This window comes from Bombina bombina, chromosome 1 (assembly GCF_027579735.1).
Source record: "Bombina bombina isolate aBomBom1 chromosome 1, aBomBom1.pri, whole genome shotgun sequence".
NCBI classification, from domain to species: Eukaryota; Metazoa; Chordata; class Amphibia; order Anura; family Bombinatoridae; genus Bombina; species Bombina bombina.
The window spans coordinates 688,429,113-688,449,034 of record NC_069499.1 but is presented as its reverse complement, the minus strand read 5'-3'; the positions used below and the strand labels follow the sequence as shown (position 1 = coordinate 688,449,034).

At 42.9% G+C, this 19,922-nt stretch overlaps 1 protein-coding gene across 2 annotated transcripts in view; it reads left to right on the top strand.

The window, feature by feature from the left end:
- Positions 1 to 19,922, top strand: part of PGRMC1 (progesterone receptor membrane component 1) — a 75,270-nt gene that overhangs the window by 52,894 nt on the left and 2,454 nt on the right. The window lies entirely within an intron of this gene.

Below are 19,922 nucleotides of genomic sequence, written 5' to 3'. Positions count from 1 at the left end.
CTAAGAGTTCCATCATTCAAAATGGAAACTATTCGAACCATCCTACCCATGATCCAAGAGGGTCAGTACATGACCACTGTGGACTTAAAGGATGCCTACCTTCACATACCGATTCACAAGGATCATTATCGGTACCTAAGATTTGCCTTCCTAGACAGGCATTACCAGTTTGTAGCTCTTCCCTTCGGGTTAGCTACGGCTCCAAGAATCTTTACAAAAGTTCTGGGCTCACTTCTGGCGGTACTAAGACCGCGAGGCATAGCGGTGGCTCCGTACCTAGACGACATTCTGATACAAGCGTCAAGTTTTCAAACTGCCAAGTCTCATACAGAGATAGTTCTGGCATTTCTGAGGTCGCATGGGTGGAAGGTGAACGTGGAAAAGAGTTCTCTATTACCACTCACAAGGGTTCCCTTCCTAGGGACTCTTATAGATTCTGTAGAGATGAAAATTTACCTGACGGAGGCCAGGTTATCAAAACTTCTAAATGCTTGCTGTGCCCTTCATTCCATTCCACACCCGTCAGTAGCTCAGTGCATGGAAGTAATCGGCTTAATGGTAGCGGCGATGGACATAGTACCATTTGCGCGACTGCATCTCAGACCGCTGCAATTGTGCATGCTAAGTCAGTGGAATGGGGATTATTCAGATTTGTCCCCTCTACTAAATTTGGACCAAGAGACCAGATATTCTGTTCTATGGTGGCTTTCTCAGCCCCACCTGTCCAAGGGGATGACCTTTCGCAGGCCAGATTGGACGATTGTAACAACAGACGCCAGCCTTCTAGGTTGGGGCGTAGTCTGGAATTCCCTGAAGGCTCAGGGATCATGGACTCAGGAGGAGAAACTCCTCCCAATAAATATTCTGGAGTTAAGAGCAATATTCAATGCTCTTCTAGCTTGGCCTCAGTTAGCAACTCTGAGGTTCATCAGATTTCAGTCGGACAACATCACGACTGTGGCTTACATCAATCATCAAGGGGGAACCAGGAGTTCCCTAGCGATGTTGGAAGTCTCAAAGATAATTTGCTGGGCAGAGTCTCACTCTTGCCACCTGTCAGCAATCTACATCCCAGGCGTGGAGAACTGGGAGGCGGATTTTCTAAGTCGCCAGACTTTTCATCCGGGGGAGTGGGAACTTCATCCGGAGGTCTTCGATCAACTGATTCATTGTTGGGGCAAACCAGATCTGGATCTCATGGCGTCTCGCCAGAACGCCAAGCTTCCTTGCTACGGATCCAGGTCCAGGGACCCGGGAGCGGTGCTGATAGATGCTCTGACAGCCCCTTGGGTCTTCAACATGGCTTATGTGTTTCCACCATTTCCGATGCTTCCTCGACTGATTGCCAAGATCAAACAGGAGAGAGCATCGGTGATTCTGATAGCGCCTGCGTGGCCATGCAGGACCTGGTATGCAGACCTAGTGGACATGTCGTCCTGTCCACCATGGTCTCTGCCTCTGAGGCAGGACCTTCTAATTCAGGGTCCTTTCAACCATCCAAATCTAATTTCTCTGAGGCTGACTGCATGGAGATTGAACGCTTGATTCTATCAAAGCGTGGCTTCTCGGAGTCGGTTATTGATACCTTAATACAGGCTAGGAAACCTGTTACCAGAAGAATTTACCATAAGATATGGCGTAAATATTTGTATTGGTGCGAATCCAAGAGTTACTCATGGAGTAAGGTTAGAATTCCTAGGATATTGTCTTTTCTACAAGAGGGTTTAGAAAAGGGCTTATCCGCTAGTTCGTTAAAAGGACAGATTTCTGCTCTGTCTATTCTTATACACAAGCGTCTGGCAGAAATTCCAGACGTTCAGGCTTTTTGTCAGGCTTTGGCTAGGATTAAGCCTGGGTTTAAGACTGTTGCTCCGCCGTGGAGCTTAAACTTAGTTCTTAACGTCCTGCAAGGCGTTCCATTTGAACCCCTTCATTCCATTGATATTAAGCTGTTATCTTGGAAAGTTCTGTTTTTGATGGCTATTTCCTCGGCTCGAAGAGTCTCTGAGTTATCTGCCTTACATTGTGATTCTCCTTATCTGATTTTTCATTCAGACAAGGTAGTTCTGCGTACTAAACCTGGTTCTTACCTAAGGTAGTTTCTAACAGGAATATCAATCAAGAGATTGTTGTTTCATCATTGTGTCCTAACCCTTCTTCAAAGAAGGAACGACTTTTGCATAATCTGGAACGTAGTCCGTGCCCTGAAGTTCTATTTGCAGGCAACTAAAGATTTTCGACAAACTTCTTCCCTGTTTGTCGTTACTCTGGACAGAGGAGAGGTCAAAAGGCTTTGGCTACCTCTCTCTCTTTTTGGCTTCGTAGCATAATACGTTTAGCCTATGAGACTGCTGGACAGCAGCCTCCTGAAAGAATTACAGCTCATTCTACTAGAGCTGTGGCTTCCACCTGGGGCCTTTAAAATGAGGCTTCTGTTGAACAGATTTGCAAGGCTGCGACTTGGTCTTCACTTCACACTTTTTTCAAAGTTTTACAAATTTGACACTTTTGCTTCTTCGGAGGCTATTTTTGGGAGAAAGGTACTTCAGGCAGTGGTTCCTTCCGTTTAAAGTTCCTGCCTTGTCCCTCCCTTCATCCGTGTACTTTAGCTTTGGTATTAGTATCCCATAAGTAATGGATGACCCGTGGACTGACTACACTTAACAAGAGAAAACATAATTTATGCTTACCTGATAAATTATTTCTCTTGTAGTGTAGTCAGTCCACGGCCCGCCCTGTCTTTTAAGGCAGATCTAAATTTTTAATTAAACTCCAGTCACCCACTGCACCCTATGGTTTCTCCTTTCTCGTCTTGTTTCGGTCCGAATGACTGGATATGACATGTGAGGGGAGGAGCTATATAGCAGCTCTGCTTGGGTGATCCTCTTGCAACTTCCTGTTGGGGAAGAGATATAATCCCATAAGTAATGGATGACCGTGGACTGACTACACTACAAGGAGAAATAAATTTATCAGGTAAGCCTAAATTATGTTATTTTGGCTTTTTATAAAGTTTTTGTGTTTTAATAAAAAAACTATTTACCTAAAGCAGGGGCCTGTGATTGGTGTTATATTGGTAACCTGGCAGTATAAAACCTGGTGTGCGTTCTAACCCAGAGCCTGGTTGGCTCTATAAAGCGTGAGTAGCCCCTTTGGTGGGACCCACTGGTGTGAATATCTTCCTGTTGTAAAAACTCTATTGCACTATATTTGTGTTTTTTGTTTTTGAGGTGTGGAAAAAACACTTGATTCATCAAAAGTGAGGAGGACTTCATGGATCACACATATCCCTTATAATTGAATTTTTATAATTTATGAACATTTATTTTTCACTTTTATTTTTCTTGTTTATACACCAAGTGAATCTTTTTTTTGTGTACCTCCACCATGGATTATGGCTCATTCTACTAGGTCAGTTGCCATTTCTTGGATTTTTTTTTTTCTTTTCAAGAATGAGGAACATTCAAGTAGAATGTTGATCAAATTCGCAAGGCAGTCTCTTGGTCTTTTTTGCATACCTTTTACTAAATTTTAAGAATTTTGATGTTTTTGCTTCCTCTGCAACAGCCTTTGGTAGAAAGGTCCTTCAGGCAGTTGCCTCAGTTTACTGATTATGCCTGTTTTTTTTTTGTTTTTTTTTAGTTTATTATAAAGATTTTCTTGTTTTGGGTTGTAAATGTAATTTCTCAGTGAAAAAAGCATTTTTTTCCATCTCTCCCTTTATGGTTAGTTGTGGACTTCCACAGCTTGGGTATTAGTTCCCATATGTAACAAATCGTGGACTCTTGCCACCTATATGAAAGAAAACACAATTTATATTTGCCTGATTAAATTCATTTCTTTCATAATGGTGAGAGTCCACCATCCCCCACCCTTTTTCTTGTGGTTGATTTGTTTTAAGCGCATTTTTTTGGCTCTTGTTCCTTTTAAACCTCACTACTTGGCTATACATTAGACTAAGGTATGTTTGAGGTGGGAGGGGTTTTATAGGACTCTTAGGGTTTGGGAAACTTTGCCTCCTCCTAGTGGTAGGAATGTAATTCTCATATGTAACGGATCGTGGACTCTTGCACCATGAAATAAGTTAATTTTGACCAAATTGTGAGGCATTAGGGACTGCAGAGATAGATCTTATGGCCTCCCCATTTGAATCACAAACTGCCTCAGTATTGTGCCAGGTCTTTGGATCCTTGGGCGAGTCTGATAGATGCCCTAGTGGTCTCTTGGTTGCTCAACCTGATTTATATGTTTTCTCCATTTGTGATGCTATCAAGGAGGTGATGGCCAGAAAACAAGCCTCAGCAATTTTGAATGGTCCTGCGTAGCATTGCAGGATTTGGTTTGTGGATCTGGTACAGATGTCCTTGTGCCCTCCTTGGATCCTTCTCTAAGAAAGGAACCTCTCTCTCAAGGCCAATTATCAGGATGTCAAAACTCTGAATTTGATGGCATGGCAATTGAACACTTAAGTCTGTTGACAAGTTTATTGATACCCTGATTTAGGCAAGGAAACCTGTTACCAGACATTTATCATAATGTCAAGTAAACCTTTTTTGGGTGGTGTTCTCACAAAAGGTTACCATTGGAATTATTTAGAATTCCTCAAGTTCTTGAGTCCTTGCAAGAAGGCTTAGATAAAGGGTTATCAGCTAGTTCGCTGAAGGGTCAAAATTTAATCTCTTTCTGTATGTATTTTAAGAAAATGCTAAAATTCCCAATTTCTTTCTGACACGGTGAGTCCACGGCTCATCATCATCATCAATTACTGTGGGAATATCACTCTGGCCAGAAGGAGGAGGCAAAGAGCACCACAGCAGAGCTGTTAAGTATCACTTCCATCCACAAACCCCAGTCATTCTCTTTGCTTCTAGTGCAAGGAGGAGGTGAAGTAATTAGGTGTCTGATAAAGATTCTTCTATCAAGATTTGTTTTTATTTTGAAGTTAGAGCAGGATTGCTCTGATCTTCCATCACAGTCTGGGTATAGCCATACTCCATGTTAGTCTCTTCAGTATGGCAGTGGTGGCTTTAAAGCAGTTAGGAACTTGTAAAGTGGGCCAATCTTTCAATTATGCTGCTTCCTTCGTAACTTCAGGAAGTCTTCCCATTTGTCTTCCAAGCTTGTGCAGTTCAAGTCCTCTTGGATACCCAGTCAGTCTTGGATCAGGGGGAAGTAAACCCACAGCTAGCTCATTCAGCATGTAGGGTTTTCCCCCGTGCCAGGATTGGGTCCTGTTGGGGGGCAGTTTCTCAGGTTTTTTTTTTCTCATGCCTGGATACGAGATGCCCTGGATCCCTAAAGGGCTGTAGATATGGTATTCCAGGGTTAAGAATTAGAATTCAACTCCTTCCTCCCAGGAGCAGGTTCCACCTCTCAAGATTATCTGTAGACCAGATAAAAGAGAGGCGTTCTTGAAATATTTTTAGGATCTTCCACCCTAGGAGTTATTGTTCCTGTTCTAATTTTGGAACAGGGTTTAGTTTCTTTTTCATGTTGTTCGAGAAAAAAGATTGAACTTTTAGTCCTATTTAGACAGTAAATGTCTAACCAAGTTTCTCAGAGTACTGTTTCTTTCAGATGGAGACTATTTGCTCCATTCTTCCTTGGTGCAAGAGGGTCAGTCTATATCAACCTTAGACTTTAAGGATGCATATCCTTAGGTTCCCATTCAATGATCCAAAAATTTGAGTTTTGCCTTCCAGCCAAACTTTTTCAGTTTGGTTCAACAATGGTTTTGCCACAGCTCCCAGTGTTTTCTCATTCTGGGCTGCAATTAGATTCCGGGATTGCAGGGTTGTCCCTCCTGGACGTCCTATTGGTTCAGGCGCCATCTTTCTACAAGCAAGATCTTATTCAGAGGTTTTTGTTGTCTTCTTAGTTCTAACGAATGGAAGTGGGAGCTGGAAAAGAAGTTCCCTTGTCCCAGCTACAAGGAGTAGGGTGCTTAGGAACCATAATCCTTGATCTTGCCTCCTTTCTTCAGTCTACTGTTTGACAATCAGTGGCTCTGTGTATGGAGGTGATTGGTCTGATGGTGTCTTTTATGGACATTATTCCCTTGCTCGATACCGTTTGAGAGCTCTACAGTTGTGCATGCTCAGACACTGGAATGGGGAATCTGGGATCGGTCTCAGGTCACATGCTCCGGAGACTTTTCTGGGCATTTGGGTCCACGGCCATCAACGGGCTGGGGAGGAGCCTGGGTCTCTTTGAAGGCACAGGGACTATGGTCCTGGGAGAAGTCTGTTCTTCCCTTCACATTTGGAGTTGAGAGCGATTTACAATGCTCTGATGTTTGGCCTCAGTTGACTTTAGCCCAGGTTTCGGGTTCCAGTCGGACAACATAGCCCCTGTGACCTACATCAAACCTCCCGGGAGGAACTCTGAGTTCCTTAGTCATGAAGGATGTGTTCAGGGGTTTTTTTTGTGGGCGGGTGCTCACAGTTACTGTCTATCGGCCATCCACATTTCTGGAGTGAACAACTGGGAAGCGGATAGGGGAATGTGAACTACATCTGAAAGTGTTCTCCTGCTTATCTACCAAATGGGGCTACCAGAATGGGTTTTGATGGGGTCGTGTCAGAACATCAAGTTTCCAAGTTCGGTTTGAGGTCAAAATATTCTCTAGCCTCTCTATTAGATGCTCTGGCAGTTCATTGGAACTTCAGGTTAGCGTATCATCCTCTTTTGCTCTCCTTTCGCGAGTCATTGTTCGGATCAAGAAGGAGAGAGAGCATTGATTTTCTCCTAGCTGCTGCGTGGCCTCGCATGATATGGTAGGTTGATTTAGTAGAGATGCATCTACTTCCGTGAAAACTTCCACTGAGGAAGGATCTTCTGCTTTAGGGGTCCTTCCTTCATCCACATATTGTTTTTCTGAGGCTGACTGCTTGGAGATTGTTCACTGTGTTTTTAGCTAAACATGGGTTTTTTGGAATCGGTTATTGAGACCGATCAGGATCGTAAGCCTATCCATAGAAAGATTCTATAAGATATGGCAGGATCCCATGACCCTTATCTTTTCTCCAGGTGGGCCTTGAAAAGGGGTTATCTGTTTGGTACCCTCAAGAGTCAGTTCGGCTCTTTCTATTCGGCTGCTTAAGCATCTGGCGGACGTGCCGTATGTCCAATCCTTTATCAGGTCCTGGTTCGAATCAGGACTATGTTTTAGTCAGTTGCTCCCTTGGCGTCTTAACTTTGTTCTTAAAGTTTTTCTTCAGGCTCTGTTTGAGCCTAGGCTTTCCATAGATATTTAGTTGTTATCTTGAAAAGTTTAATTTCTTCCGCTCGGAGGGTTTCAGAACTCTCAGCTTGCAGTTTGGTTTTCCTTATCTCGTATTTCTGGCAGATAAGGCAGTTCTTCATAGCAAGTTTGTTTTTCTTCCTTAGGTTTGTGTCGAACAGGAGATTTTAATCAAGAACTGGGTTTATTCCGTCTTTCAGTCCTAATCCTCCTCCTCATAAAGAATGTCTGTTGCACAACTTAGATGTTGTGCGGGCTCTTAGATTTATTTACAGTTTACAAGGGTCTTTCGTTAGTCCTCTGGATTGTTTGTGGTTTTCTGAATAGACATAAAGGCCAGAAAGTTTCCACCACTTTCTCCCTAGTTGAGAAGTGTAAGGTCGTAGGACTCATGAGCCTGCTGGAAAACAGCCTCCTGAGCGTTTTACTGCTCTCTCCACTAGGGCAGTGTTTTCTTCTTGGGCCTTCACGAAATAGGTCTCCTGTAGAACAGATTTGTAAGGCGACAACTTTTTCTAAAATCTATAATTTTGGTTCTTTTGCCTCGGCTGAGGTTTCTTTTGGGAGAAAGGGTCTTCAAACAGTGGTGCCTTTTGTTTAGGTTACCTGTATCATCTGTTTCCTCTAGCTTGGGTATTGATTCCCAACCGTAATTGATGATGATCCGTGGACTCACCGTGTCATTAGAAAGAAAACAAAATTTATGCTTACCTGATAAATGTATTTATTTATTGACACACAGCCCTCCCTGTTTTTCAGATCGTTTTTTTAATATAAACTTCGGTCACCGCTGCACCTTTATTTCCTTTCTCTCCTTCGGTCGAATGACTAGGGTTTGTGGGAAGGGAAATGACACTGAACAGCTCTGCGCCTCCTTCTGGCTAGGAGTGATATTCCCAACAGTAATTGATGATGATCCGTGGACTCACCGTGTCAAGATTTTTTCTAGCAATTCTTTTGGCTATATGAGTCTCGGAGCTTTAAACGTTTTCTTGTGAACCTCCTTTTCAGATTTTTCATCAGGATAAGGCTGTTCTTTGCACTAGCTATTATCTTCCTAAAGTGATATCAACAGATACTATCGATCAGGAAATTGTGGTTCCTTCTGTTTATCCAGCTCCTAAGAATTCTAAAGAGTGTTTTCTCCACAACTTGGATGTTGTAAGAGCTCTTAAATAATATGTGGCAGCTACTTCTGGGGCTTTTTGTAATAGGCCTATATTAAACAGCTTTGTAAGGCAGATACTTGTTTTATTACTTTGATGTCTATGCATCTTCTGAGGCTACCTTTGGCGGGAAAATTCTGTGGGCCGCAGTGCCTAAATACTTAGTAACATCCTCCCTACACTGTTTGTTCCCCCTATTCACTGTGGTCTCATGGACTCCATGGCTTGGATATTGATTCACACACGATAGCTTGTGTGCTCTCAACATCTGATGAAAGAAAACAAAATGTAGGCTTACCTGATAAATCCATTTCTTTCATGACGGTGTGATTCCATGTGCCCCACCCTTCCTTTTTGTTCAGGTGGTGGCAGTACTTGTTTTGCAATTCTTTGTCCCAATTTCTTTTTCCTCATCTATTTAGCTATATGTATGACTAAGGATCCTGAGAAATTGGAGGGACCTAAAGTTGTTGGGGTGTCTTTTGCCTTCTTCTGGTGGTCAGGAGGGAAATTATTCCCACACATAATGGCTCGTGGACTCTCACCATCACAATAGAAATTAATTTATTAGATAAGCATAAATTTTGTTTTTATTATCCTGTTTGTTTCAGTTTCATGCAATCTAGGGACGAGGGAATTGTTTAGTGTTAAATAGAAAAGAGGGGCAAACAACTAAGAGAATGCTATACACTTATACACATTGCCTGGAGCTGCAAAACCTTTTTTATCCTTCCTTATAGATGCATGTTGTCATCTTAAAATTTAATTTATATAACAGGGCCCCAACACATCCTAGTAACAGATGAGTCTCAAAGATAGGAAGTGTGTATGGATAATGGTTTAAAAACTGCCATAAAAAAATAGACAACTGTAATTAAAGCAGTGCTTTCCAAACTGTGTGTCGGCGGCAGTGTGTAGGTGTGTCTCTGCTTCAGCACAAATTTTTTTGAATTTAAAATTATTTGTAAATTTTTTTTGGTTTCCGACTTTCTGCCTGCCTGCTACGCATATCACGTGGTTGACACGTGATTGATACCTGGGTCACAGATCATCTTAACCTATTGGCGCAGCTTAGAGGGAACTGAAACTATTCCCATTGGCAGCACATTGGCTCCTGACTGCACGCGTAGACTCCTCAATCGACTCCTGATTGCATGTGTAGTCAGTGAGTGGGATAGCAGTGCTTTGCAATGCGGACAGTAGTAAGTCGGACTTGCAGAGCTCTCAGGGCTGCAGCTTAAACACTGAGCTGAAGTCAGAAGTCAAAGTGTTGGTTTATTTGCAGCTAGCTCCAAGTAGTGCATTGCTGCTCCTGCTTTTGATATATGGATAGGAAGTGGAAGCTTAAAAATGCTTGATGATGAAATGCAAGTGTCTTTATCTAATAGTCCACTAAATATTCAGAAACTGTGTTCATCGCATCAACCTCATATATCCCATTAAAATAGTAAGTAGCTATTGGTGTTATTAAACTTTTTTAAAATTCTTACACATACATACTGTTACTTGTAAATACATTTCGTTATTATATAATTTATGTATGTGTCCGTATCTCTTAAAACAAGTCAGTTTAACCTCCTGTTTGCTTGTACAACAGAATTACTGTGTCTCAAAGTGATGTAGGTCTAAAAAGTGTGTCACTAACATGAAACGTATGGAAAGCTCTGAATTAAAGGGATGTTGTACATTAAAAATGTCTCCCCATTAATATGTTCCCAATGGTCTTTTACCTGCTGGAGTTTTTTTGTTTGCAAACAGATCCTTTGCCTTTATTTTGTTATTTGAAATAGCTACTTTTGCCTCTTAAATCCCCACCAATACTGAATATATGAGTTAAACCTTTTCTCAGTCGAAAGGCAATGTAAACAATGGCAATAATTTAATCTCCCAGTGGTGAGGAGAAGGGATATATTTCTTCTATAAGGTACGGTAGGGATATTATCCTCCTGCTAACAGGAAGTGGCAAAGAGCACAACAGCAGAGCTGTCTATATAGCTCCTCCCTTAGCTCCACCCCCCAGTCATTCTCTTTGCCTACTCTAAGTACTAGGAATGGTAAAGTAAAAGAGGTGATAAAATATTAGTTTTTATTTTCTTCAAGCAAGAGTTTTTTTTTTTATTTTAAATGGTACCGGTTTGTACTATTTACTCTCAGGCAGTTGATGGATGAAGACTTCTGCCTGGAGGATGATGATCTTAGCATTTGTAACTAAGATCCAGAGCAGTTCCCACAGAGGCTGAGGGGTACAAGAAACTTCAGTGTGAGGAACGTTTTCATGCTATACAGCAGTGAGGTATGTTCAGTAATTTTTTCTGGAGAGACTGTGTATTTCAGAAAGGCTGACAGTATCCCCATGAGGGTAAGCAGTAATCCTAAGAGTTATAGAAGGGTATTACTAAGCTTTCATAAGGGGCTAATTAAAAAATGGTTGACACTGAGTTTTTGAATGTTTTGTGAACTGGGAGTGCTTAACGTTTTTTTTTTTTGGGACAGTAACGTTTTTTTTGGCAACTTTATTGAGGGTACACTTGGCTTATTTTTTGGGTCTCAGAACCCACATGGCTAGTTTAAAACCGCTCTGGTGCGGTTCCTTGAGGCTGTAAAAACAGAGTGAGATGGGCGGGGCCTATTTTCGCACCTCAGATGCGCAGTTGTATTTAATTAGCAAGCAGCAAGCTCCAACTCCGGAGGGCCCTTGTGGAAGTATTGGGCCAAATCAAAGCTTTAACCCCATTTTTCTTATCCCTGAGGGTAGGTAGGCGCCACATCAGGGGTGTGGCGAAGTGCTGGGGTGTTTTATCCGGATTTAGGCCTTATTATCAATCCGGTTTGCACAATAAAGGGTTACATGTTTGTTTTTCTTGTGGGGCAAACTTAACTACACAAATTGAGTCTTATGTCAAAAATTTGAAAAGATTTGTGTATTTTAAAGCAGTTTTGCAGAACGTGTATGCTTTTTTTCTCTTAAAGGCGCAGTACCGTTTTTTTAAGACTCCAATCTGGGAGGGCACCTTCAGACCAATTTTAGATCTCAAGATCCTAAACCAATTCCTAAGAGTCCCATCCTTCAAGATGGAGACCATTCGGACTATTTTACCAATGATCCAGGAGGGTCAATATATGACCACCGTGGACTTAAAGGCTGCGTATCTACACATCCCTATCCACAAAGATCATCACCAGTTCCTCAGGTTCGCCTTCCTGGACAAGCATTACCAGTTTGTGGCGCTTCCTTTTGGGGGTGGCCACAGCTCCCAGAATTTTCACAAAGGTGCTAGGGTCCCTTCTGGCGGTTCTAAGGCCGAGGGGCATAACAATGGCACCTTATCTGGACGATATCTTAATTCAGGCGTCAACTTACCAACTAGCCAAGTGTTTTCTAAGATCTCACGGGTGGAAGGTGAACGTAAAAAAAGAGTTCACTTATCCCTCTCACAAGAGTTCCATTCCTGTGAACTCTGATAGATTCGGTGGACATGAAAATTTTTCTGACGGAGGTCAGGAAATCAAAGATTTTAACCACCTGCCAAGCTCTTCATTCCATTCCTCGGCCGTCAGTGGCTCAGTGTATGGAGGTAATCAGACTAATGGTAGCGAGCAAATGGACATAGTTCCGTTTGAATCTCAGACCACTGGTGGTTGTCACAGGATCATCTGTCCCAAGGAATGTGTTTCCGCAGGCCAGCATGGGTCATAGTGACGACGGACGCCAGCCTATTGGGCTGGAGTGCAGTCTGGAACTCCCTGAAAGCACAGGGTTTGTGGACTCAGGAGGAGGCTCTCCTCCCGATAAATATTCTACAACTGAGAGCTTCGGCCAGATTCATAAGATTCCAGTCGGACAATATCAGGACTGTAGCATATATCAATCATCAGGGGGGAACAAAGAGTTCTCTAGCGATGATAGAGGTTACCAAAATAATTAGATGGGCAGAGATTCACTCTTGCCATCTATCAGCAATCCCAGGAGTGGAGAACTGGGATGCGGATTTCTAAGTCGTCAGACTTTTCATCCGGGGGAGTGGGAACTCTATGTGGAGGTGTTTGCACAATTGATTCAGCAATGGGGCACACCAGAATTGGATCTGATGGCGTCTCGTCAGAACGCCAAACTTCCTTGTTACGGGTCCAGGTCAAGGGATCCTCAAGCAGTACCCTGGTCGTTCAACCTGGCTTATGAGTTTCCACCATTTCCTCTCCTTCCTCGTTTGCGTTTGATTGCCAGAATCAAACAGGAGAGAGCTTTGGTGATTTTGATAGCACCTGCGTAGACCAGGTGGACATGTCCTCTCTTCGACCATGGACTCTGCCACTGAGAAAGGACCTTCTGATTCAAGGTCCATTCCAGCATCGAAATCTAGTTTCTCTACGGCTGACTGCCTGGAGATTGAACGCTTAATTTTATCCAAGCGGGGATTCTCTGAGTCGGTCATAGATACTTTGATTCAGGCTTGAAAGCCTGTCACTAGGAAAATTTATCATAAGATATGGCGTAAATATCTTTATTGGTGCAAATCCAAAGGCTACTCATGGAGTAAGATCAGGATTCCTAGGATTTTGTCCTTTCTCCAAGAAGGTTTGGAGAAGGGGCTATCAGCTAGTTCTCTAAAGGGACAGATATCTGCTTTATCAATTTTACTGCACAGGCGTCTGGCAGATGTTCCAGACGTTCAGTCGTTCTGTCAGGCTTTAGTTAGAATCAAGCCTGTGTTTAAACCTGTTGCTCCGCAACAGGTTTAAACACAGGTTTTATCTTGGTTTTATCTTGGAAAATTCTGTTTTTAGTTGCTATCTCTTCGGCTCGAAGAGTTTCTGAACTATCTGCATTGCAATGCGACTCACCTTATCTTGTTTTCCATGCTTATAAGGTGGTTTTGCGTACCAAACCTGGATTCCTTCCTAAGGTTGTTACCAACAAGAATATTAATCAGGAAATTGTTGTTCGTGCTTTGAAGTTTTACTTGCAAGCGACCAAAGATTTCCATTAAACATCTTGTTTGTTGTCTATTCTGGAAAATGTAGAGGTCAAAAAGCTACGGCTACTTCTCTTTCTTTTTGGCTGAAAAGCATCATCTGTTTGGCATACGAGACTGCTGGACAGCAGCCTCCTGAAAGAATTACAGCTCACTCTACTAGAGCGGTGGCTTCCACATGGGCTTTTAAAAATGATGCTTCTGTTGAACATATTTGTAAGGCTGCGACTTGGTCTTCGCTTCATACCTTTTCCAAATTTGATACTTTTGCTTCTTCGGAGGCTATTTTTGGGAGAAAAGTTTTCCAAGAAGTGGTGCCTTCTGTTTAGCCATCTATCTTCTCCCTCCCGTTCATCCGTGTCCTGTAGCTTTGGTATTGTATCCCACAAGTAAAGGATGAATCCGTGGACTCGTCGTACCTTATAGAAGAAAAGTAAATTTATGCTTACCTGATAAATTCATTTCTTCTATGGTACAATGAGTCCACGGCCCGCACTGTCATTTTTAAGACAGATTCCACGGCCCGCCCTGTCATTTTTAAGACATTATAATTTTTGATTTTAAACTTCAGTCACCTCTGCACTTTTTAGTTTCTAAGGGAGAAGCTATATAGACAGCTCTGCTGTGGTGCTCTTTGCCACTTCCTGTTAGCAGGAGGATAATATCCCACTTTTTACTCTATAAACACATCACCTGTTGTTCTCCAGCAAATGCCCTTAACAATTGGCTGAGTCTGCAAGTAAAGCACCCCTGCTAATAGTATCTATGTTAAGTATTGAAATGCTAATTATGGCCGAGGGTTGAATGAGCACAACTAGGTTTTTCAGATACAAAAAAACATAATTTATGCTTACCTGATAAATTTATTTTCTCTTGTGGTGTATCCGTTCCACGGATCATCCATTACTTGTGGGATATTCTCCTTCCCAACAGGAAGTTGCAAGAGGATCACCCACAGCAGAGCTGCTATATAGCTCCTCCCCTAACTGCCATACCCAGTCATTCTCTTGCAAGATCTCAAAATAGCTGGAGGTAGTTAGAGGAAAGTGGTAAAATATAGTTAGTTTTTTCTTCAATAAAAAGTTTGTTTTTTAAATGGTACCGGAGTGTACTATTTTATCTCAGGCAGCATTTAGAAGAAGAATCTGCCTGCGTTTTCTATGATCTTAGCAGAAGTAACTAAGATCCACTGCCGTTCTCACATATGTCTGAGGAGTGAGGTAACTTCAGAGGGAGAATGGTGTGCAGGGTATCCTGCAATAAGGTATGTGCAGTTAAGTTTTTCTAGGGATGGAATTTGCTAGAAAATGCTGCTGATACCGGATTAATGTAAGTTAAAGCCTAAATACAGTGATTTAATAGCGACTAGTATCAGGCTTGCTATCAGAGGTATATACTCTGATTAATGTGCAATATAAAACGTTTGCTGGCATGTTTAATCGTTTTTATATATGCTTTGGTGATAAAACGTATTGGGGCCTAGTTTTTTCCACATGGCTGGCTTGATTTTTGCCTAGAAACAGTTTCCTGAGGCTTTCCACTGTTATAGTATAAAAGTTACAGTTGGTGCAGTTAAAATTACAAACTGTGACATTCAGCTTCCCTCAGCAGTCCCCTGCATGCTATAGGACATCTCTGAATGGCTCAAAAGGCTTCAAAAGTAGGAGCTGTGGCAGTTGTTATGACTGTTTAAAAAACATATTTTTCGTTTTGTTAATCTGTTTTTTGTATTAAGGGGTTAATCATCCATTTGCAAGTCGGTGCAATGCTCTGCTAACTTGTTACATACACTGTAAAAATTTCATTAGTTTAACTGCCTTTTTTCACTGTTATTTCAAATTTTGGCAAAATTTGTTTCTCTTAAAGGCACAGTAACGTTTTTTTATATTGCTTGTTAACTTGATTTAAAGTGTTTTTCCAAGCTTGCTAGTCTCATTGCTAGTCTGTATAAACATGTCTGACATAGAGGAAACTCCTTGTTCATTATGTTTAAAAGCCATGGTGGAACCCCATAGGAGAATGTGTACTAAATGTATTGATTTCACTTTAAACAATAAAGATCAGCTGTTATCTTTAAAAGAATTATCACCAGAGGATTCTGACGAGGGGGAAGTTATGCCGACTAACTCTCCCCATGTGTCGGACCCCTTTGACTCCCGCTCAAGGGACTCACGCTAAAATGGCGCCAAGTACATCAAAGACGCCCATAGCGATTACTTTGCAGGACATGGCGGCAATCATGGATAATACCCTGTCAGCGGTATTAGCCAGACTGCCTGAATTCAGAGGAAAGCGCGATAGCTCTGGGGTTAGACGTAATACAGAGCGCGCAGATGTTTTAAGGCCCATGTCTGATGCTGCGTCACAATATGCAGAAGCTGAGGAAGAGCTTCAGTCTGTGGGTGATGTGTCTGACTCGGGGAAACCTGATTCAGATATGTCTACTTTTAAATTTAAGCTTGAGAACCTCCGGGTGTTGCTTGGAGAGGTTTTAGCTGCTCTGAATGACTGTGACACAATTGCAGTGCCAGAGAAATTGTGTAGACTGGATAAATACTACGCGGTGCCAGTGTGTACTGACGTTTTTCCAATACCTAAAAGGTTTACAGAAATTATTACTAAGGAGTGGGACAGACCCGGTGTGCCGTTTCCCCCCCCCCCCCCCCCCCTCCTATTTTTAGAAAAATGTTTCCAATAGACGCTACCACACGGGACTTATGGCAGACGGTCCCTAAGGTGGAGGGAGCAGTTTCTACTTTAGCAAAGCGTACCACTATCCCCTGTCGAGGGACAGTTGTGCTTTTTCAGATCCAATGGATAAAAAATTAGGTTACCTTAAGAAAATGTTTATTCAACAAGGTTTTATCCTGCAGCCCCTTACATGCATTGCTCCTGTCACTGCTGCTGCAGCGTTCTGGTTTGAGTCTCTGGAAGAGGCCTTTCAGTGAGCTACTCTATTGACTGAAATACTTGACAAGCTTAGAACACTTAAGCTAGCGAATTCTTTTGTTTCTGATGCCATTGTTCATTTGACTAAACTAACGGCTAAGAATTCTGGATTCGCCATCCAGGCGTGTAGGGCGCTATGGCTTAAATCTTGGTCAGCTGATGTGACTTCAAAGTCCTAAATTACTTTAACATTCCCTTCAAGGGGCAGACCCTATTCGGGCTGGTTTGAAGGAAATTATTGCTGACATTACTGGAGGTAAGGGTCATACCCTTCCTCAGGACAGGGCCAAATCAAGGGCCAACAGTCTAATTTTCGTGCCTTTCGAAACTTCAAGGCAGGTGCAGCATCAACTTCCTCTGCTACAAAACAAGAGGGAACTTTTGCGCAATCCAAGCCGGCCTGGAAATCTAACCAGGCCTGGAGCAAAGGCAAGCAGGCCAGAAAGCCTGCTGCTGCCTCTAAGACAGCATGAAGGAACGGCGCCCCCTATCCGGCAACAGATCTAGTAGGGGGCAGACTCTCTCTTCGCCCCAGGCGTGGGCAAGAGATGTTCAGGATCCTGGGCGTTGGAGATCATATCTCAGGGATATCTTCTGGACTTCAAAGCTTCCCCCACAAGGGAGATTTCACCTTTCGAGATTATCTGTAAACCAGATAAAGAAAGAGGCATTCTTACGCTGTGTGCAAGACCTCCTAATAATTGGAGTGATCCATCCAGTTCCACAGATGGAACAAGGACAGGGATTTTATTCAAATCTGTTTGTGGTTCCCAAAATAGAGGGAACCTTCAGACCAATTTTGGATCTAAAGATCTTAAACAAATTTCTCAGAGTTCCATCGTTCAAAATGGAATCTATTCGGACAATCCTACCTATGATCCAGGAGGGTCAGTACATGACCACATTGGATTTGAAGGATGCTTACCTTCACATACCGATTCACAAAGATCATCATCGGTTCCTAAGGTTTGCCTTTCTAGGCAGGCATTACCAGTTTGTGGCTCTTCCCTTCGGGTTAGCTACAGCCCCAAGAATTTTTACAAAGGTTCTGGGGTCTCTTCTGGCGGTCCTAAGACCACGGGGCATAGCAGTGGCCCCTTATCTAGACGACATCCTGATAAAGGCGTCAAACTTCCAAATTACCAAATCTCATACGGACATAGTGTTGGCATTTCTGAGGTTGCATGGGTGGAAAGTGAACGAGGGAAAGAGTTCTCCATCACCCCTCACAAGGGTTTCCTTCCTAGGAACTCTGATAGATTCTGTAGAAATTAAAATTTACCTGACGGAGTCCAGGTTATCAAAGCTTCTAAATTCCTGCCGTGTTCTTCACTACATTCCGCACCCTTCGGTGGCTCAGTGCATGGAAGTGATCGGCTTAATGGTAGCGGCGATGGACATAGTGCCATTTGCGCGCCTACATCTCAGACCGCTGCAATTATGCATGCCCAGTCAGTGGAATGGGGATTACACAGATTTGTCCCCTCTGCTAAATCTGCATCAAGAGACCAGATATTCTCTTCTCTGGTGGCTATCTCGGGTCCATCTGTCCAAAGGTATGACCTTTCGCAGGCCAGATTTGACAATTGTAACAACAGATGCCAGCCTTCTAGGTTGGGGTGCAGTCTGGAATTCCCTGAAGGCTCAGGGATCGTGGACTCAGGAGGAGGCTCTCCTTCCAATAAACATTCTGGAATTAAGAACAATATTCTATGCTCTTCAGGCTTGGCCTCAGCTAGCTGTGGTCAGCTTCATCAGATTTCAGTCGGACAACATCACGACTGTAGCCTATATCAACCATCAGGGGGAACAAGGAGCCCCCTGGTATGACCTTTCGCAGGCCAGATTTGACAATTGTAACAACAGATGCCAGCCTTCTAGGTTGGGGTGCAGTCTGGAATTCCCTGAAGGCTCAGGGATCGTGGACTCAGGAGGAGAAACTCCTCCCAATAAATATTCTGGAGTTAAGAGCAATATTCATTGCTCTTCTAGCTTGGCCTCAGTTAGCAACCCTGAGGTTCATCAGATTTCAGTTGGACAACATCACGACTGTGGCTTACATCAACCATCAAGGGCGGACCAGGAGCTACCTAGCGATGTTAGAAGTCTCCAAGATAATTCGCTGGGCAGAGACTCACTCTTGCCATCTATCAGCGATCCATATCCCAGGTGTAGAGAACTGGGAGGCGGATTTTCTAAGTCGTCAGACTTTTCATCCGGGGGAGTGGGAACTCCATCCGGAGGTGTTTGCTCAATTGGTTCATCATTGGGGCACACCAGAATTGGATCTCATGGCGTCTTGCCAGAACGCCAATCTTCCTTGTTACGGATCCAGGTCCAGGGACCCAGAAGCAACGCTGATAGATGCTCTAGCAGCACCGTGGTTCTTCAACCTGGCTTATGTGTTTCCACCGTTTGCTCTGCTCCCTCGACTGATTGCCAAAATCAAACGGGAGAGAGCATCTGTGATCTTGATCGCGCCTGCGTGGCCACGCAGGACCTGGTATGCAGACCTGGTGGACATGTCATCCTTTCCACCTTGGCCTCTGCCTCTGAGACAAGACCTTCTACTACAAGGTCCTTTCAATGATCCAAATCTAATTTCTCTGAGACTGGCTGCCTGGAGATTGACCGCTTGATTTTATCAAGGCGTGGCTTCTCCGAGTCAGTCATTGATACCTTAATACAGGCACGAAAGCCTGTAACCAGGAAAATCTACCATAAGATATGGCACAAATATCTTCATTAGTGTGAATCCAAGAATTACTCATGGAGTAAGGTTAGGATTCCTAGGATATTGTCCTTTCTCCAAGAGGGTTTGGATAAAGGATTATCAGCTAGTTCCTTAAAGGGACAGATTTCTGCTCTATCATTTTGCACAAGCGTCTGGCAGAGGTTCCAGACGTCCAGGCATTTTGTCAGGCTTTGGTTAGAATTAAGCCTGTGTTTAAACCGGTTGCTCCTCCATGGAGCTTAAACTTGGTTCTTAAGGTTCTTCAAGGAGTTCCGTTTGAACCCCTTCATTCCATTGATATCAAACTTTTATCTTGGAAAGTTCTGTTTTTGATGGCTATTTCCTCGGCTCGTAGAGTCTCTGAGTTATCAGCTTTACAATGTGATTCTCCTTATCTGATTTTCCATATAGATAAAGTAGTTCTGCGTACAAAACCTGGGTTTTTACCTAAGGTAGTTTCCAACAAAAATATCAATCAAGAGATTGTTGTTCCATCATTGTGTCCTAATCCTTCTTCAAAGAAGGAACGTCTTTTACATAATTTGGACGTAGTCCGTGCTTTAAAGTTTTACTTACAAGCGACTAAAGATTTTCGTCAAACATCTTCCCTGTTTGTTGTTTACTCTGGACAGAGGAGAGGTCAAAAGGCTTCGGCAATCTCTCTTTCTTTTTGGCTTCGGAGCGTAATACGCTTAGCCTATGAGACTGCTGGACAACAGCCCCCTGAAAGGATTACAGATCATTCTACTAGAGCTGTGGCTTCCACCTGGGCCTTTAAAAATGAGGCTTCTGTTGAACAGATTTGCAAAGCGGCAACTTGGTCTTCGCTTCATACATTTTCAAAATTTTACAAATTT